Raw genomic sequence first — 20287 nt, 5'->3', positions numbered from 1 at the left:
GGAGAAGTATCTTCTCCCTTGATCCCTATCGTGAATTACTAAACATATATGGTTCTTGGTTGAGCAATTCTCCAATTTGAGCTCTTCAGTTGTAAATATTTTAAGAGACTGATCAGACCATAACCTTTTCATGCTTCTGAGATAATTAGTACGCTTTGTAAACTCATGACATACAGAAAAGATGGAATTGAAATAATTTGTCTATGCTATGATAAAATGAACTGTGTTTTCTTCTCTGTTTCATAGAACCCCGTAACATGAATATCATTTCTTTTCGCCATTTTCCCCTCCTTTTCCATTCATTTGCTGTTTATGACAATGTGGAATATATGATTTGTCTTGAGTATTATAGATATATGCTGAATGCTAATATTTGGATTTCAGCTCCAAAGCCTCACATGGCACGGGTTACTCAGGCTTCTCACTAGATCTGCGTGCATTGATTCTTCCTGTTGAATACTCTCATGGCTTTGCATGACTAGGTAAGACCCTTGGATTATGATTCTCGCTTCTCTGAACATCCTGGATATCATGTATGGTATTATGATGCAACTCTGCTGCATACTGAATGATTGTCAATAACTTGTGCATAGAAAAAGTGGGCTGCATGGTATGACCTTCTTTAGTATAGCCTGTTAAAAGGGAATGGCACGGATTAGGGCGCTGTGGCAATGTTTCTTGCTGTGGCAGTAGGATATGATGCACATGCTAAGATTGAGTATACCTATAGCTATAGATTTCCTTGTATGATAGTAGTCAATCACAACGAGGATGCTATAAAGGTCTTCAAGACGAAATTAGACAACATCCTTGCTCTTCATTCCTGATTCTTGGATTATTCTGATTATATTGTTCATTGTTCTTATTCCTGTAAGTTAATCTCTTCATTCGACTATAACCTAAGTCAAACTTGCAGTTCAAGGTAGTTCCCATTCTTGAGGTGAACTCATTGCAAAATTCCTATTGAACTATAGTTTTCTTACTCTTTGTATTCTATATGTAAAACGCAAATCTGGATGTGACATCATTGGTGCCGATTCTAGCACAATAAGATTCTCTCCTGTTTGTGTGTGATGTCAGAAACAATTAATTATTTTGTCTCAAGATCTTACAAAATTTAATAATCACAGTGTATTCAGACAGCCTTTAAGTATAGAGATCCGTGTGAATATTGTTGATGATGATTCGCATTCTTTTTCAATGGTAAGAGGATGTAGTTAGACATCTAGCATCCCAGAAGTGTCTTCAAAATTCAATGCAATCTGACTGACAATGCATGTGCCATTTACTGCTTTTCCAATCACAGAATTTCATCAAGGAACCGTGAAATGAAGCATGATGCTTGTCCATATCAGTATTTGCCTGGATGTTCATGTGTTTGCAGAGGGTTACAGTTGTGATTGGAAGTCCATTTCTTGCTTTAACTTGAGTATCATATTGTTAAGATAATTTAAGGTATAAACTGTGTAGGCATTCTGATGCTAATATTTGTCATCAACGTATTCTGTAATCTAGCTTATTTTTTTTACGAGTTTTTTGAACTTCTGAGTTATTTTGGTTGGGCTATTGATGTGTGTGAGCTCCTGTTCCGGACTATATCACGTGTCATCCCTAATGATGATAAAGAGGTCAATGATTTACATGTGTTTCGTGTGGATTACCTGGCAAAGAATTGCAATGACCGGATTAAGGTTCCCGGTTATATCGATTATGTCATAAATACTTTGAATTTAAAATAATGATGAGTCATTTAGTGTCTTGATCATTGTTGACTTTGCCTAGCATATTATTGTGAGAAAATCTCGGTGATTTGATTGGTCACGTGTCGACCATGATTGGTTGAGATAGTTACGCGGTGGCTCCAAAAGTACATGAAAATCTTGATGTTTTCCTCTGTCAAGGGGCAATTGGCAAATGCTTCTTCCCTGAGTGTGCCTTCATTACTGTTCAATCCTGAAGTGACCTCTTTTCTTCTGGTAATAAAATGTCAAAATTTGTGTTTTTTTAAGCTAGTAATGAATGTGTTAGTATCATGTCTAGTAAAACATAGAAAATACCAAACCATTTGTCCGAAAGACCATAGTCTAAAATGAACAGGAAGATGGTGATTTTGAACCCTTAATCCATTAGAACCTTTTATGAACGATCTTTTCTACGTTGAGTATCAGTTCTAATATGTTAATTTCATGTCGTGATATGATCTGGGTTGTGGGATTTGCGATCTAGAAGTTTCAGAAATTTTTGGAATAAATTTTAGACCTAATAGACAAGCTTCAAATTGGACGTAGATTTCTGTTCATGTGTCCAAATTGGATTCATTATCATATTACCCACAGCAATGCTGGTCATTTCGCACCTTTAATTTCGAATCAATTCCATTCGGGGCACCTGCATGCATGGGTAAAAATTTTACCGAGTGTTAATGGTAGAAATTCCTCATAATTGGACCGTCATAGGCTAGTAAATGCATGGTTGAGCTTCGCGATTCTTGTTCCGATCTTAATGACGGTTTAATTGTGTGCAATTTCGAGTTATTATGCATTTACACGAGAGTGCATTTGACTGGCTATAGAGCTATTTAGAAGCTTTTCCGTTATGGGGTCTATCTCTTGATAAATCAGAGACTACTAAAGAATTTAATCAGGATTTTCGATGATTAATATTTTACAAAATCAAAATTGAGCTTTTGATTGAGCTCCAAAAGTGTCGAATTTGCTGTGTCTTTAAATTCGATCCAAAAGAAAAAAAAACAGCAGGTCATTTCTTTTTTTGTCGAAAAAAAGATTCTATTCATAGAACAATATCTGTGAAAGGTACATAGAAGGCATACAAGTCTAGCAAATCACAAATCACTGCGAAACAAAGCAAATACTAGAACGCAAATAACAAACCACAAAGCACAGTCTACAGCTAAAACCACACTCTCATTCCTCAAAAATAGATCTGCCATAGTAAACATTCGGCAGCCGATCATCAGATTCAGTGATGAGCATATGCTGACATACCCCACTCCATATGCTACGGCTTGCGGTGCGCGTCTAGGTTCAACGTCCTCGTAATCATTGCCGTGTAGAGACACCAACATCAATTTGTTGAAAGAATGCAGATCAAATACTTGAAAGGAACTCTCAAATCTGAACCTAAATTAGGAGAGTAAAAAACCCCAAATCTAGACCATCTAAATCGGGAGAGAATAGTGGTTTAGGGTGCGAATGGTAACCATTCTGCTCCAGAAATCAAATTTTTGCCAGAAATTGAATTCTGAAATTCTTGCCAGAAATTGATTTCTAGAGGAGAAATCTATTTGGTAAACCATGACTAATTCGCGTCGTAAATTGATTTCAGGCAACAACTGCTTTTGATTTGTTGATTTTTTTTGCACCTAAAAAATTTAAATTTTACTCAAAGTGGGTGGCCACATGTATTATAAGCCATTCAGTAAAGTTTTGAAATTTTTTTATTTTTTTTAAATTTTTTTGGGCACCTAAAAAAATTTAAATTTCACTCAAAGTGGGTGGCCACAGGTATTCTAAGCCATTTTGTGAAGTTTTGAATTTTATTTATTTTTTTTATTTTTTTGGGCACCTCAAAAAATTTAAATTTTACTCAAAGTGGGTGGCTACAGATATTCTAAGCCACTCTGTGAAGTTTTCAAATTTTTTATTATTTTTTTATTTTTTTGGGCACCTCAAAAAACTTAAATTTCACTCAAAGTGGGTGGCCACAGGTATTTTAAGCCATTTTGTGAAGTTTTGAAAATTTTTATTTTTTTATTGTTTTTCTTTTTTTGGGCACCTCAAAAATTTAAATTTCACTCAAAGTAGGTGGCGCGGGTATTTTAAGCCATTTTATGAAGTTTTGAAATTTTTGATTTTTTTTTGGGCACCTCAAAAAATTTAAATTTCACTCAAAGTGGGTGGCCACATGTGTTTTAAGCTATTCAGTGAAGTTTTGAATTTTTTTATTTTTTAAAAAAATTCACCAAATTTCATATTTTCCGAAATCTGACTTTTTTTATTTTCTGAAATTTTTATGAATTTTTCTAGAATTTTTCAATTTTTATGCATTTTCTGAAAAAAAAATTGTGAGAAAATAGGGAGAATGATTCGAATCGAAGCTACAAAAAGTAGCTTCTCTTTTCTTGCCAAAAACTCATTCGAATCAAAATGCGTTACGGAATCAAGTATTTTTAACAAACGCATTTTTTTTTCCGTAAATGCAAAAATCGCTCCAGAATGCATTCCGGAAATTTTTTAACAAACGCCATTCTGTTCCGGAATGCATTCCGGAACATAATTTTTATTTCGGAATGCATTTCATGCGCACCCTTAATCTCGGAGAGATTGTGGAGCCACGTCACGAACATCTTTCTCGATAACTATCGACTAGACGAATGACCGAACTAAACTCCACATTCACCCAAGATCAACTGCAAAAACTTATTCACGCATAACTCTCAAAACAGATCGGGAGAGAAAAGAAAAGACAGTCAAAGCAAAGAAAAAGAAAATTAAAAGCGAAGTAGGTTCTTAGCTTTAGAAATTGAAGTCGAGAGCCTATCCTATGATAGCTTTAAAAGAGGGAAGAGTTTTATGGGAGATGAAGGGGTTTGGGGAGATAAAGTGGGGAGATAACAGCTGGTCATTTTTGGGTAGCAAATTGGGTCGAGCGACTTGGACAGAGGTTGGAGAAGACCGTACGCCTGTGCAAGGCAAATGCCACGTGCGGAAGAAGCGTGCGGGGGTGTATGACAGCTTTTTTTGGCGTTGTGCACCATGCGGTCTTTCGAGATTTATTGGTATACATGCATAATTTTCCTGGAGCGAGGTGCTGCAAATTACTATAATATATGAGGGATGTAAATGTAATAGCATTAGGCACTCCCCTTAGTATGGTACAAGGGTTATATAATCTATTTTGCTAATATGCACGTAATTTTGCTTGGGGCATTTGAGATTCAAGAATACAATGTTAAACTTAAATTTTTTGATATCACGAGATGCATAAGGTTTCGTATCTTATCCAAAGCAGTCATGAGTGAATATGCATAGAAAAGGTGTTTGGTGCACAATCACATTGTATAATCGAGAAAATACTCACATTTTGCTGTAAATGCTAGGCCACCAAAGTGACACGTGTACAGCAACATTTTGAGAATTTTCCTCTATTAATGTCGTCTCACGCGAATCTTCTTTGTTACTTAATATCTATCCCACCGTCAACTCACCTTGTAGCAAGCCGACCGAAAGCAAAGTGGTCTCTGGCATCCAAAATAACTCACCCAAAGTTCACTTTTTGGAACTCCAATGGCTATCATCGTGGTGGTCGCTTGCTCATTGGACGGGGGTGATTGATTTTCCTTTGTCAATCTTTCTGGCTTTCTTTCTTCTGTTTTAGTTGTCCAGAGAAGATCTGGGTTTAAAGTTTTGACTAGTAGTCTTGTGTTTTGACGAAATAGCATCGTGGACGGCGAAATACCTTTTAGCAAAAGTTTGATCTTTAATTGTTAATATGATTTGGGTTCTTGGGCGATTCTGATAGGAACTAATTTGCGTAATAAGGATTATGGATGATAACTAAAGTGAATCTAGAGAATTTAAAGAATAAAGAATAACAAATAGATAAAACTGGAAATTGGAATTGGATAAAAATTGCACAAGTGTTATGGATTGCCGATCATTTACAACTAATGCCTCTTGGCATTATATAGCCTTGTACAAAATATAACCGTCATTGTGCGGTTATTGTTCAATTACAAATTTCAACTGACTTGGCTTCACGTCGATCATCCTTAACTACTTGTTCTTATCATAAGCGATTATGATCTTCTGCATGTCCTAGGGCTTGACTTTTCTCTAGTCTTTGCTTACTACTGACCGTTTGTCGTCGCACGTCAACGACCATCCCAGACTACGACTCTTCTTAGATGACTGTGGGTCTCGTGACATTAATTTGGCATCGGCTATTCACCGATTTGTGATCGTGTTGCTTGCTGGCTCCATCGACAACCTAACGTGGACCCATCATGACTTGGTATATTTTTGGGTGCCAACAATATTGGAGTCATTGGAGTCAAATGTTCTGTCTCAAGGAAATAAACAAAGGTCAAAAGCGCGGGGCAATTTTGTAATTCCAGCCCATTGAAGCAGCCTACTAGATGGAGAGCATAGCAATGCGATCCGATAGTTTCACCAATTAGATCCACCTCTTTCGTTTTCTATTTGTTATTCAAGTGGAGTGTGTATGCTCTATCTAGCAGGAGGGTTGTACATTGCGGATCTAGATTATCTTAGGCATTGAAATATGGCTGGCTACCCGCGATGTTCCTTTTCCTTTCTTTTCTAAGTTTGTGTAAATTGCAGCCGTAAAGAACTTTTGGGAACTCGCATCTAGTCCATTATCACTCTTCAAAGTGCCGAGCCATCAAAGAAAGACATCTAGTTCGCCAGCATCCAGCTTTTGTGTGTACAATCTATTCAAAAGAGAGAGAGAGATTTGCATTTGTTCTGTGGTTCAAGGGGGAGTTAATGGTTGGCCCAAAAAATACAAATGGAGGTATTAATGAAGCCCAGGGGGTCACCGAAACGGGGTGACCCTTGGAGCTTCCTCTGAAACATGAATCCATCGGCACCTAAATTTTGATAACCTATTTAGTTGTTCGTTGTATAAACAATTAAGAATCATTCCGAAATCTGGATAAAAATATTAGTTAAATGTGTATAGATACTATGAACATTTTAATTAATAGTGATAAGGCCGCTTATCTTTACATTTAAATTGGATTGGCGACAAATGGACTTACATGAATGGTTTTGAACTTAATTGGATTAATTGGATTGAGCCCATAAGAGTATGAAATTTTGCCAAGACCATGGATGCCTAGGAGTCGAAAATTGTATAATTAAAATGTCAAATTAGAAAATTAATCTATGAAAAGAAAACTAGAGGGCGATTAATCTTGATATTATCAAAATTCAAATCTTTGAGGATAATTTACCAAATTGATTTGATATTATCACAGTAAGAGAAGAGAAGAGTTTCTTATTGTTAAGATAGAGTACGTCTTTTAGAATTCGAATTATTAGGAAACGAGGGACATCTCTTACTCTTGAAAGAAACCCTAACTGTCAGCCCTATATAAACTCTGTTACGTAAAGAGAAGGGAGGACGACTATCGTTTCTCAAGACGGGGACGGCCACAATTTAGAGGGGAAAGCGTTTGCTTTCACAAAGGGTGGAAACTCTTTCAAACCTTGAAAGAAGGGCAAAGGGTGTCTGTCTCGAAATATTCACGCTTCACACTCCAATTCCACGCCTTCACTTCTTCAACAGAGCCTCATTGAAGCCAAGGCCACGGAGGCTTTCCCCGCACGACCTCCATCCCAACGACGCTGTGGTGGCTCCAGTCTCTGCTGCACTGCGTCTCACATCCGTCTCCATGCTGCACCAGCTGCACCATCTGAACCACACCGACGCAATATGCACTGACGCCAGTTCCTGCAATCTTTGCATGCTCAAATCGATCCCCGAGGAGTGTTGAGCCACCGTGAATTCAGCCCCACCACTAGTCTGGTGAACCTTCCAGCTAGTCCTCTTGAGTTTCTCGGTGCTTTCTTGCAGGTTTACCGGTGCCTTTGTCCACGACCAGCAACGAAATCACCAGCGTACCTACAGTCCAACATCTTGTTGCCGCGACCAGTCAAGTCTCCAGGGAAGCCGACGTCTCCATTACTCCTGAGAAGCCCTGGCGATGCTCTCTCTCGTCCGTGATATTCAACACTGGAGCTTCCTTCACTGGCGTCTCACATATCGAAGAAATAAAGTTGAAGAAGACCAAGGCTGAAGAAGATTGGTGAGCTTGAAAAGAAATACAATAATTTTGGTCAAGTAAGTCCAAGCGGTGGATTTATCTTCCTTTGGATTTTGTACAGAATTGACAATAATGTTATGGGTTTTGTGATCTTACTTTATGCAAGCTAAACAATATTATTTTGGCAAAGAGATCGTGAAGAGTTTGGGCGTGTTCGCTTGGCGCCTACCTCCACGAGAAGCATGAGCTCTGTTCACTCCCTTCTCTCCTATCTATGCATTTCTTTTCTTTTTTTTTAATGATTGTGATCATATTATGTTTGCGGTTGCTTCCTTTGTGCGGACGAAGCGGGCTTGGCTTTTGGAAGTTACCTTTTTATTCCTCTATGTTTTTCCTTTTTTAATCAGCGACATGATTATAATACCCCACAATTCCTATGTATTTGGATAGTATTCAGCTAGGAGTGATGTAGAAGCAGCCATGATATGCACGTTCACAAAATGATACTTTAGTTAGTCATGATCTTCGCCATCTCTATGGATGTTTTGTTCCATCCATTGAGCTTTTGAGTTTGCCGTAGAGACTGCATTTTTTTTTGTGCTTGCTTTGGCATTTTTGGAAGGTCGGTGTCAAATAATATACCACTGACGGTTTCATTATGAATATGCAAACTTCAAATTTTCTAGTAATGGTGTGAAATACATTTCGATGTTATCGCAAATGGTAATGATTTTTTGGATTACTTAAGAATTTGAAGTCCACAAATTCAAATCGAACCTTCGTCACCAAATATTCTTTGACCATGATGTTCCAACCTTTTTTAGAATCAATATATAATGTGAAGATCACACATGATCAGAACTTACAACTTTGTGAAGTGCATATCAAATTCTTTTACGTCACTCCCAGTTGAGTATCATCCTATTACATAAAAATTGGGGTGTATATTCTTATATGTCGCAAATTAAAAAAGAGAAATAAAATAAATAGAACACTAAAAGCTAAACTTGAAATCTGAACCTTCTTCGTCCTAATAGTAGTGGAAGCAAACAGCCACAAACATCATATATACCGAGAGAAAGAGGGATAAGTGCCAAAAAAGTCCTAAACCTTTTGCATTGGTGCCAATTTAGTCCTAAACCTTTTGTTATTGCCAATTCAATCCTAAACCTTTTGCATTGGTGCCAATTTAGTCCTAAACCTTTTTTTGGTGCCAATTCAGTCCTAAACCTTTTAAATTGATGTCAATTCAGTCCTAAACCTTTTGTTTTTGTGCCAATTTAGTCCTTCCGGTCAATTTTGATCGGAATTTGCTGACGTGGATGCCTGCCGGTCATCGGCGCCAACATGGACAAATTTAACAATATTTTAATATTTTTTTGAATTTTTATTTTTTTTCCTTTTTTTTTCTTTTTTTTTTTGGCCCCCCTCCTTCCTCTGGCCGGTCGCCGGTCCGACAACCGGCCAGAGGCCAGTGGCCGGTGAGCTCGACCTCGCCGGCCACTGGCGAGGGCGGCGGTCTTGCCCGGCCAGGGCAAGCCTCGCCCGACCAAGGCGAGGCTCGAGCCCTCGCCGGAGGCCGCGGCGAGGGCGAGCCTCGCCATGGTCGGGGAGGCTCGTGCCCTCGCCGGAGGACGCGGCAAGGGCTGGTCGGGCGAAGCTCGACCTCGCCAAATCCGGTGAGGCCTGGGCCTCGCCTCGCCCGACCATGGCGAGGCTCGCCGCCGCCTCCCTCCGGCGAGGGCACGAGCCTCGCCATGGTCGGGCGAGGCCCGACCTCGCCGACTAGCGAGGTCGAGCCTCGCCTCGCCGGCGAGGCCGCCGCCTCGCCGGTGGCCGGTGAGGTCAAGCTCGTCGCCCATCGGCCTTTGGCGACTCGCCGGACCGGCGACCGGCCAAAGGAAGGAAGGGCGGGCCAAAAAAAAAGTGAAAAAAAGAAAAAAGGAAAAAAATAATAATTCAAAAAATATTAAAATATTGTTAAATTTGTCTCACGCCAGCCATCGCACGTCATGCTGTGATCAATGGCCGGCGCCGGCAGCGTCCACGTCAGCAAATTCCGGTCAAAATTGACCGAAAGGACTAAATTGGCACAAAAACAAAAGGTTTAGGACCGAATTGGCATCAATTTAAAAGGTTTAGGACTTAATTGGCACCAAAAAAAGGTTGAGGACTAAACTGACACCAATGTAAAAGGTTTAGGACTGAATTGGCACAAAAAAAAGGTTTAGGACTAAATTGGCACCAATGCAAAAGGTTTAGGACTTTTTTGGCACTTTTCCCGTGAGAAAGAGGAACTAAACAAGGCTCTTACTTCTCGTGGAGGTAGGTTCCTTCGAGCGAGTGAGTGGTGGATTGTACAGAAGCTTGAAGCCATTGAATATCTCTACGGTGCGACCTTTGGAGTCCGATTCATGGGGGCTCATCTTCACTTCCATAAACTCTTCGGATTTTCTGAAAAGTTTTTACTTCATGGATTCTCGATGGGAGAGAGATTGCAGAAGAGGAGAAGGCGCAAAGAGAAATAGTAACGGAGAAAGATTGACGGAGGGTATAGAGTAAAGGTGGAAAGTGGGTCCACTATGTATACGTAACGATTAATGAATGGAGTGGTAGATGGCCAACATGGAAGGACAATCTTATGCAATATTTTTAGATTTTTGTTTGTGTCGAATAAGGAAAATTTAATGACCCCTCACTATACTCTATTCTCCATATTCTATATGACGAGGATCCTATATTTTTCAGAATATCTGCCTTTCGTCTCCCACAAGGTCCCTTGCTATTTTCTTTTTCGTTAATATTTAGCCTTTTCACAGTTTAATTTATTACATGTCTCGACGAATATTTATTTTTCATTTTCCAATTGATTTTAAATTTTGCGATGCTCTCATTTCAATTTTTTCAATTCGTAATCTCACAAAACTTTCACGGTATATGTTCACAAATAAATTCGCATATATGTTCTTTTGAAATGTGGATAATATTATGAGTTTTGATAAGAAAAGGAAAATATACTATTTCTTTAAACTAGATTTTAAACAAACAAGCCTTTGATTTGTAAGAGCAATGTCCGCGAAAATTCTTACCAATTCTTTTTACCATTTACTACTGCTACTATATTCTTTTGTTCACAATTTATTGCTTTTGTCCTGACTTTTATGACGATTATATTTATATTATATGAAATCTCAGCTCTATTAAAGGTCAATCGTCCAAAAATAATTATCACGGCACATATCCATTTACGTTTAGTCATTTTGAATTGTTTTCATCTTTTAAATAAACTTCGAAAATATTATTTTAAAGACAAATGGAATCCCGAATGTGATCTTCTATTTTGTCCTCTCACTCACTCTGCAGTCCCACGTAACTTTGGGTGGTTCGGTGGAAAAACTGATAATAATACTTGTCTAAACTATTGATGTATCAATGTTCCTGGGAATAGTTATACTAGTTGTCCCAACATTCCCCTTTTTCCCAAACCTTAAAAAAAAAAAGCAATTTCATTAATAGACTATAAATTAGTATTTAAACGAAAGGACCATGTTTTGAAACTCAATAAGAGTCCTCGTTTTATAATACACTAACTTTTGTTGAATAACTTTAATGTATGAATATTGGTCCACTCTATTTATACTCTATGTGACATAAAAGACATTCTTAAACATCGAAAATCTCACATTCATTTAAATTAAAATTGCACTAGCACCCCCCTCAGTATATTGATATGGTAAACCACACTTTATTGGCCGTTAAATACGACCAACTTATTTAAAGGATTGCTTATACTCTGCCGCATCACTTAATACACCGATTTCTTTTGCAAAAGTAAAATTATCTAGCATCCGTGTATTGTAAACTAGTCACGTTGTAGTCTGACTTATAAAAGGAGCTTTAGAGAGGGAGAGGAAGCAGCTTATTTTTTGTCCATGATGCTCTAAAACCACGTTAAATTATAAGCAACTACTTAAGAGGATTTTACGATTCATGCTTCTCATGCTTCTAAAACCACGTTAGATTTCTCCTTCATCAGCTTCTTCGTGGGGAAGTACTTCTAGACCGATTTAGACATACTCGCAAGATGAATCATGCTCAACTGGGAGTTGGGCGTGGAAGAAGATTTTAAGTTAGGGCTTATGCATTTGGCATTGAACGATGAACGATGATATTCTAAAAACCAAAAATGAAAAATCATTTTTTGAGCACGAGAAATTTGTGTAATTCTAATCAAGAAGGTAGGGTCATTTAAGTCCGACCCTGTTTTCATGTCTGAAGGATATGTGGAGTTTTATTAATTCCAAAGTCAAATTTATTGATCCAACGACAATTCGAAAAAGCTAATTCAGATTGCTAAATTTGGATTAATTTGTTTTACCGAAGAATTGACAAAGGGGCAGAGTGCAATTTGAAAATGCAAGGGGTATCCGAGTATTTTTTATCCAAATTGAGGGGGTGTCCAAGTAATGTACTTGGAAACCTTCTGTTATAGGTGATGACTGTTGCCCATTACAAGCTCATCACTCTATTAGGTCATAGAATTCTAATTTATGTCTCAATATGAAAGAATTAAAGAAAAATCGAAAGCGCAAGGGACCTCAGGGCTTACTCAAGGCCATTGGGCCATTGTAGAGCATCATAGAGATATTGCACAGGACCCCAACTCACTCCTTAGCAAACTTGGGCCTCTAGGCAGTAAAGAACCAGCGTGGGGCATAGGCTTGGGCTGCAAGTGCCATGTGACACGCTCTTATTAGGCGTGCCACCACCTGGCACCGATTTGCCCATTTCTTTGAAGAGTCATTTATTTATTTTTATATTTGTCCAAACTATGATCCCTCAGTTCTCTTTCATCCAATTGACTCGATATTCATGTTTGCGGAAAGCTCATGACGTGTTCCAAAAAAATTGTCCGCTTTCTAGAAAAGTTTTGCTATTATATGTACAAAGCATTACTTCATTCTGGTCTTGTTTGAAGAACTAGTTTTGTTTAAATGTGTTGTGACCCTCCCGAGGTGAACTTGAGGGAGTTTAACGGATTGCTTAGGAGGCGTAAATAACTCTCTTGCAAGATGGCACTTATGCTTCGCAGAAACTCTCTCAAATCCTACCGATGACGAATTGGTTTCTCGTTAATTATTTGATTGCTTATAACTAGAGTTGCCACTAAGGTTAGGAGCCAAGCAAGACACGCGAGATTGGTTACTTCTGCGGACTTAGTTATGCTTAAGAAATGTAATTCTCGTTATGGTACCTTTTCCTTTTATAAAAGGCTTTGCATGCAATCTTCCCTTTCTTATTTTTTAATTCTTTTCAGAAGAAATGGAAATCTAAATAATCATGTACGGATACTCAAACAAATACAATTCCAATTTAATAATAACAAAGAAAGTACAAGGTGAGGAAAGAAATAACCCAAACCGTAACGGGCAACACTATACAACGTCTCGTTATTAAGTTTTGGGATAGGATTTCCGTGAGCTATGCATAAAAATTAACATGCACTAAAGTAAATAATAAATATGAGTTTCCTGGTGACAAAGATCAATACTACACTAGATGAAACTAGATTAATAATGAATTAGCTAATCTTGTGATGCAATAATCATCTAATATCAATCTAGATTTTTAATTGTGTATTTATGATTTCCTTTCATTACTAATATGATTTAATCTAAGTGCTTGTGAATAAAACAAGAGCTAATCGAATGCTTATGAACTAAGTAAAGCTATACGCATGAGCAAAACGGTAAAAAGATCCAATCTTTTTGGGTGGGATGAAGGCGCAGGTAAAAGGTCAACACTACGCAAAAACCACAATGAGAATACTTTCAAAAACTGCAAATAATACGCTACACACATACTAAATTTGATGTAAATGCAATTCTAATGCAACGAAAACATGCTGGATATAGCAAAATCATGCAGACAAACAACGAGGCCACTCCGGGATACTTCAAGGGGCCGAACATGGATGGAACATACTCGGTCCAATACCATCATGCGAAGGGAACAACTAGGCATCATAATTCATCCCTCGACATAGCGAATTGCGTGCCAAAGTAGTATGAGAAACGAATCCTACACCTTTTTGACTCTCAAGCTTTTTCTTCCACTCACCGTTCTTTAATCTTGTCTGATTATGATTTTCCATTACTTTCCAACTCACTCAAATCTTCCTTTTAGATTGCCCAGCCACCGAAAGGCATCCCCCCCTTGAAGCTTACGATCGGTTTTACTTTTCAAAAAAGAACCACCGAATTCTTTTCTCATTCTGTCTCCAAAGCTCACCGACAGATTGTCCCTAATCAATCACCAAATGACCCGCTTTCTATTTTACCCCTCTTATCTCATCCCTAGCCAGCTCACTTGACCCAATCAATCTCCCGCGATCGTGGAGTTGGGTCCAATTGCGCTATCATGAAATCGAACCTAACTACTACAAATATGGAGTTGTGAATTCTTGTTCATCTCGCATGTTGAGCCGTCCATCGGGCTGATTAAAATGAAGAAGTTTGTGGTCAAGCCCCTGTTCTATTCGACGCAAACATGCTTTGTTTAATTCAAATTCATTGTGCATAAACATGAATGTGTCTATTGTTTGAATGCATAGAAATGCAATAAAAGATGCAAGTGCAAGACTAAGCTAAACATATGTTTTTGTTTGAGGATCCAATCGCACTGCTATTGACGTACTCGATTCTTAGTTCTCATAAAGTGAATGAAAAGTGTCCCAGCAAAAATTTATGTATCAACGCAAGGTTAGAGGTATAAACTCTCAAAAACGGACTCTTTTGACATTTGGGGAGGAATGTTGTGATTATCTGACTATTAGTAAGCATTGTTGTCATATGTACATAATATCGTTTGAGTAGTCATGTATTAAATTATTACTTAGTAAAAAGGAAACCACTCAGAGACTGGGGATGCCATTTCGAGGAAGCCAGCAAAGTTTTTCTTTATTAGCGAGCCTATGGCCAGAGCACAAGAATCCACCACCCCAAAGTTGTTTCTCCACGACTTTTGTCGGCCACAAAGAAGCTTGTGTCAATCAGAGAACCGGAATAACGCGGTGGCGAAAATAAGCGAGCAAAACAACTTTTAATCTTGAGTAGTCATGCGGCAAAACGACTTCTCGGAGGCTGGGGATGAAATTTCGAAGAAGGCCACCAAAGTTGTTTTATAAGCGAGCCTATATAACCTAGATCACGAGAATCCACCGCACTAGAGTTGTTTGTCGGTTCATGCAATAATTTTTGCGGTAATCGCTGGACAAATTCCTCTTACACCTATTATTAGAACATAGGATACGAATCGGAACTCATTCTTAGCCCACAATCCAAAAACTGATTATCATCTTTTAATCATCTATTATAAACGATGGATTGGGACACGGTTTAAAATCTGACACGCTTGCACAACTTCGATCATCCCCCTCGTTTCAAATTTTTTTTCTATGAAGCTGGTCTACCATTGATTATTGGATCATAAACATTAGATACGATGAGTTTCATGCAAGATACACCGCTTGAACAATTGAGATTTAATGGATCGAGCTTAGACATGTGATATTATTAGTGGTACAGTTATCTATTGAATAGAATAATTGAGTGAACTTAGTGCATAAACAAAATTGACGATTCAGATTAGTTTACTACATATATTTTCATTTAATAATATGTTACTCATCAGAACCTAATAATTGCCTCAACGTTGGACTTTTGGTTGTGTCATATGGCACTCTTATATGAGAGCTTAAAATTGTCCCAACTCCTAAGCCATGTTGAAGCGACGGAATAATTGCAGTAGGGAAATGCATGCGCAAAAAGAGAGATTGAAAGGCGATCCCTAAACACCACACGACAATCCTTTCTACCAATCATTTTCATAAAAATTGGAGGAAAGTCAAAAGTTCATAGCACTTGATATTGAATACTCGCTTGGGTGGTTGATCACATGATGCTTTGAAAGCATCTAACTTTTTCTCACAAAACAAACTATTGTGGATGAGCTGTTGCTGGCTCATTTATCTAATAGATTGGTTAAAACAGCATATCCATTTTTGGAGTATCAATATATGTCACTTTATGTAAGTCCGATTCATTTTTTTAACCATTAATTTTTTATGATTGAGGATGACGAGTTTATATATAAATGGTAGTAGAAACTATAAATTATCAACAATGTTGGTCCACATAATTCAACACAGGACATTATGTGCGATTAAAATTTTAATTATACCATTCACTATGTGTCTATATAACTTTTCTTATTTGTAATTTCAATCTCCGAAAGACTTGGGCTATGTGATAAACAAAATATAAACTATTTGGAAGCCACATATAGAGACAACTCTAGTGGGATTTTCTTTTTTACCAATAGCGAAATTTTCTCATATTGTATTTTTTATTATGCACAAAGCCTAAAACTTCACAAGATTTGAACAATAGTTTGTTTGCTTGATAATATACAATATGGGAATCTACAATGCTTCTTTTCAGGAGAATGCAAATCAATCACAGGAACGAAAAAATCCTTAAACAAAGAATATGACAACTATAATACGTAAGGAAGATATTTAAAAGATCTTTGAGAAATTTGATATGATTGTAAATCTTCTATATTATAATAAAAAGAATTTAGTGTAATTTTAAGTTCACACGACTTCCATATTTTAATTTTTAATATATAATCTAGATAATTTTGAAATGATGCAATAAAATATTTATTACTAAAAAATTAACACATAAATTAACCAAAGTTATCCTTCATATATTTTCTTATCTAAATAATTACTAAAATGACTTGCAAAATATCAGTGAGATGTTAATAATTTTCATTACGTTTTGAGAAATAACCGAAAAATCATTCGATTTCCGTGAATAGCATTGGTTTTGTAGCTAATATCAAATGATGCTGATGTGCGCAGACCAAGTTTATGTAAAACCTTCTTCGTTGGGAACAAAGTGGGTATAGGTAATGTCACAGAGTCATGTGGGCCATATAGATAAAAGACGGAGAAATAAACTAAAAGGCAGGGTTCTTCAATAGACACCAAAATCTAAAACCTCTGCCGGTAAGCATGAAGATGTTAGTTTCTTTTTTCCCTGCAACAGCCCGAATTTCGACGTAATTCCGGGATCAATAAAATTGACAATATTTCGCATTTCATTTTAGTAAGTCTCGCCCAGAGCTGATCACTCTCGGGATACTAATCAATGGGGTATGGCTAACTAGGAAACGGTACGTGGACTAGGGACTCGATAGTGAACGGGACACCGATCTCGAGATACGATGAGTGAATATTTTGGGCCAACGTGGGCCGATCTTAGGAAAGGTGATGGATTTGGTTTGGCCAAGGCCAACGATGTACAATCGATCGCAGTGATTCTCAAGACCGAAAGTGCACGTGGCCAACCGGGCCCCGAACCCGAACCTAACGATCGTGATCTTTGGAACTAATGATAATTTCTCATTCTCTCAATGATCGGGACCGTCGTAATTCGAATAACCCTAGGTCGATACGCGTATGTCCTAAACACCGCCTGTTAGCCGAGACTCACGAAATTGAAACTCGAGCGAGTTTTGATCACGAAATTGGGCCCGGATTTCGATGTCGATTTTCGAAGGCTTAAGAGACTATTTTTGGGAATCTGACGTCATATTACGCTGGCCACACACGTTTAGAGTTAGTACGAGTAAAAAGTGGAATTTCGGTCCGGGGGTGAAAAATTACGGTTTTGCCCCTGTGGGCACCGAGACTGGATTCAGAGGCCGTTTGAGGTTATTTTTCGCGGCCAAGGTCATTTTGGGGTGGCCACGCACATTTAGAGTGGTTTTGGCCAAAAATTGGAATTTCGACAAAAAATTGGAAAAATAATATTATTTTATTCCCGAAACTTCGCAGTCGATTTTCGAGGGCTTAGAAAGTGAATTTCGCGAATCCGACGCCATATTATGTTGGCCACGCACATATGGAACACGTATGTGCGAAAATTGGAATTTCGCCCCGGGACCGGAAAAATGACGGTTTTGCCCCTGGGCCGTTTTCGGGTCCGAATTTTTGGGAAATTTTTGGGATAAGTAACTGTGGTTATCAGCTGCATTATTGGCACCAAAGACCCAATTGCCCCTCAATTATTTAAGCCTATCTCTTTAGAACCGTTAGATTAGGGGCGTTTTGGTCATTTTTCACGGATCGGCGACACGTGGCACTTTGGGCTGCTTTATTTGACCAAGTTGGACTGTTTTCTCTCTCCTCAGCCCTCCCTCACGGCAGAACCAGCCCCCACCAGCAGCTTCTCTTCCATTTTCCTCTCTTTCTCTCCATTTTCCTTCATTTTCTCTCTCGCCGGAGTTTCGCCGGAGCCACGCCGGCCAGCCGTTCCACCTTCCCGCTCTAGCCGAGTTAGTCTAGAGTCCGGTAAGTCGCGATCTAATCCCTATTTAGGACGTCGGGTATTTTCGGACTCGTTCGGGTATGGTTTAGAGGATTTAGAGGTTAATTAAGGCGTTGATAATGATTATTGGTGGTTGATCATGGTTATTGGTGGCTGAGTATGGCTGGTAGTGGTTGTTGCGGGTTGGATTAGACGTCGGGAAATGAGTTTTGGCGGTTGGAATTCGGTGGAAATCGGTTCGGGTTTGAATCCGTGAGGTTCGGGGTGAATCGCGGATTCACGGTTACTGTACCCGCCGGTTTGCTATTTTTGTAGAGAATTTTGTGGGCCGAATTTGAAGAAGGTTTCTTCATAAAAGTTGTTCACAACATCTTGAGGTATAACATACTTTAATTTGGGAATTTTTGGAAATCATTTGAGGTCATTCGGAAGTCCATCTTTGGACCGAAATAAAACTGCCCGATTTACTGTTCACCCGACCTTCGGGTCTGTTCGAATTTTTATAAATTTTTCCAGGCCTATTTTCAAAATTATTCCTTCACAGAAGTTGTTGGGGACATTCGTGGTTATAACATATAAAAATTTCAAAGTTTTTCAAGATGATTTGGGTGTTGAAATAAATGTATTTTGAGGACAAAATATTCTGTTGGAGCAAACTGATTTTGGTCTGATTTCGAGGGACAAAAAGGCATGGTTGTAGTTTGAACCGGATTTCGTGTTCTTCATAAGAAATGTTTATCGGGGTGTGTTTTGTGACATATCCAAAATTGAGAATTTTTGGAGTTCGTTTACTATTTATTTTGATGAGATTTTGGTCACTGTATAAACTGCCCAATTTTACCCCGATTCTTTGGATGTTCGTTTTTATCAGCGGAATGGTGGGGGTGTCGAGGTTGAATGGTTGCTGCCCTTGTGGCGGGAATTGAGCCTGAATGTGTGTTTGAATGTGGATTGGTGATATGCCGTGTGTGTTTGGCCGTGAGATGTGGTGGTGTGATAGTGCATTCGCGTATTGTATTCGCGTGCCAAGAATGTGTGATTGGGTGGCGTGTTCATGTGACGAGAATGTGAAATTGTGAAATGTGTGTGAGGTGTGCGTGTTTGGCAGTGTGTAGGTATGGCCGTGTGACAAATGTGATTTGAGTGGAACGAAGGTACTGGAATGTAGGATTGGTTTGAAAAGTGAGACCCTGAGGCGTGTACGTTTACGCGGGGTGAGGTCCGTCCTGAGGCGTGTACGTTTACGTGGGACGATGCCGTCCCTGACGAGGTGACGATGCCCGGCCCGACGGGGTGACGATGCCTGACGTGGTCAGAAGACCTTGGCCTGATGCGTTTTACGCGGGCGCGGTAGAAGGAAAGTGTGTGTAGGATTCCGTCCTGAGGCGTGTTCGTTTACGCTGGATGATGCCGTCCCTGACGAGGTGATGATGCCCGGCCCGACGGGGTGTCGATGCCTGACGAGGTCAGAAGACCGTTGGCCTGATGCGTTTTACGCGGGCGCGGTAGTGGTGGAAAGGTTGAGAACGAGCGGGATTTGGCTTGACATGTGAGGATTGTGAAAGTGATGCATGGTGTGAGTTAGTGTGCGAGTGTGTTTGTATCGCGTGATGCAGTGCGCGATTATGGGGTAAAATCTGCTAGGCATGGTATGGGACGTGCCCAAGTAGGTTTTGCTTTATAATCGAGGCACGCCGGCTGTGATGTACCGCTGTGGTATGATTGGCGTGTGTATTGATATGTGGAAAGTGTGTGATGGCATGTGTGCAAGAATTGTATGTTGGGATTGTGGGCTAACGTGCATGGTGCGTATGCAGAGAGTCCAGGTATGTGTGAATGTTTGATTGCTGGTTGTGTAGTTGTTTGGTTGCGCGTTTGGATGTGTCTGGAATTACGTGATAGCCTAGGTGGGGCTTAGGTTGTGACTTATTGAGATGTGATCTCATGGTTGTTTCAACCAAACCATTTCAGAGCCCCCACCTGAATGTCGAGATTGAGGTCGACTCGGAGTCATCGGGTGAGCAGACAGCTGCGGAGGATTCAGGTGGTGATGCCGAGGACAGTGAGTCAGAGTGGA

The sequence above is a fragment of the Syzygium oleosum genome, unplaced genomic scaffold, assembly GCF_021117445.2.
Source record: "Syzygium oleosum isolate NSW1041296 unplaced genomic scaffold, Sole_v2.1 Sole_v2.01, whole genome shotgun sequence".
NCBI classification, from domain to species: Eukaryota; Viridiplantae; Streptophyta; class Magnoliopsida; order Myrtales; family Myrtaceae; genus Syzygium; species Syzygium oleosum.
This window is presented reverse-complemented; position numbering follows the sequence as displayed.